The sequence below is a fragment of the Histoplasma capsulatum genome, genomic scaffold, assembly GCF_000149585.1.
Source record: "Histoplasma capsulatum NAm1 scaffold_8 genomic scaffold, whole genome shotgun sequence".
In the NCBI taxonomy this organism is placed as follows: domain Eukaryota; kingdom Fungi; phylum Ascomycota; class Eurotiomycetes; order Onygenales; family Ajellomycetaceae; genus Histoplasma; species Histoplasma mississippiense.
Window position 1 is genome coordinate 598,137 of NW_001813975.1, and position 2,009 is coordinate 600,145.

Genomic DNA, 2,009 nt, shown 5'->3' on the forward strand with positions numbered 1-2,009 from the left:
TTCATGCGGATTGCGGATTGCGGATTGCGGATTGCGGATTCGTAATAGAGATTGCGAATTGCGAATGCGAAGGGGATCATTCCTAGCTCAAGCTTCAAGCTTCAAGCTTCAAGCTTCCAAGTCAAAGCTCTTGGTTCTTGGTTCTTGGCTCTTGGCTCACGTTAGAATTTAACTCGGAGCTTCTTATTTTTCTTGGCCAGCGGGACGATTATGTCAGGAGTATGTGATGAGTGAGGATGAGGCTGTGCGTGGAGCGGGTTTAGGGCTTTCATTGTACCCCAGCACCCATCGATACTGCTGCATACCAAGGTTGCTCAGATATGGGAATAAGCACATGGAGATGCCCGAACAACAAGCGGATGCACAAACACATGTACCACTGCATGGAATCTGGTAGGGGGAGGGGGCGCGCCCGGGGGTGTTGTTTACCTTGAAGATTGTGCACAGGAAGTAGTACATAAGGTGGTTACCCTAGGTAGCACCCGGGCATTGCCATCCCATTCATGTATGGAAAAGGACAGGTATTGCCCAAATCTACACAATGTACATCGAGTACACAACGCAAGGGGCAACGAAGGCTACCCGGCTGCACATCAAGTTCTTTTCTATTTCAATCTGATTAGTTAAGACTCACACTGAAATACCTAGATAACTCGCCTAAATTCTAGTAACTCTCGAGCTAGTACGATTTTTTGGCCAATCCAAACTCATCGCCATCGTACGATCAACAGCTATGGAGTAGTTAGTGAATCAGATAAATCGACAACAACGGGCCAATCCCACACTCCATCTGCCTCCCCATGCTGGGCCAACACAAGGCCCAAGGGTCTTGGGAGCCCCTGCTTGAGCCTACGCTCTGGACGCTGACGATGGCAAGGGGAATTACCATTTTAGCCCTCCACACCCTTCCACCCAAACCATGGGTCAACGACTCGCCAGCCGCCGCCGGAACATGGGGCAGCGATGACGAGGAGCAAATTATGTTAATTTAGCAGCGTATGTTCATTTCAGAAGTAGTTAGTGGTGGTGGTGGTGTGTGGTCGTCGTAATAGTCAATAACATTGACTCATAGCAATAGTCGTAGTGCTAATACTGATATTATATTTCACGAAGAAGTGCCAAATCCCCCATTCACGAGAGTAATCGAGACGCAAGTGATAATACATACATCATGGCGTCTGCCTGTTTTCCAAGCAAACCATCATCTTCCATCGCCCTCTCCGCAATCTCGGTCGACGGTACGGCCTCGGTACGAAAACAACACTAATCAGCCTTTCCTCGCCGCAGACACATGCAAATTTATTTGTGTTTTGCAAAAAAGAAAAAAGAAAAAGAAAAAAGGAAACTTAAAAAAAAAGGGGAGGGAGAACTTTAAAAAAAAACTTGCCCTTTGTACGGAGTATGGAGGTGCCCTTCAAAAGTTCGTTCCTGTCACTCAAAACGCCAAAAACGCCACAAGCTATTAATGGAATTTTACACTGATTTTTTTATGACATGATTCATGGCCTTCTTTATCACTCTATCCGTGTCTGTATGATCTTCTGTTAGCGATCTCATAAACATTGATGGCATCTATATCTTGATAGCTTTCATTCAACTCCTCTTCTTAGTAGTTTTGGTGTTTTCATTCAGAGCCAGCAGAGCTCAACTGAATTGAGATTGAGTGAATTCTCACTTCAGACCAGAGCAAGCAGTGATAGATAAATCAAAATTATCAAAATTAAGAGGCATCCTCATATACTTCTGAAAATTTGACGTCTTTTTAGCGTCTTGGGGGGAACGAACTTTTTGAAATGTGACTCCGTAACCTTAGAACCAAACCCAGATGAACTGCAAAAAACACGCGCAACACACTGACTTTGCTGCTGCACACTGACCACTCTGACTCTGACCACACCCACAGCGACGCCGCATCCACGCTACTCTTCTCTATGGCCCCACGCCGACCTTGAACCTCCGGCTATGGGTCCTTAGTGTTAGGTTTTTTTATCTTTTCTTTTCTGTCGTCG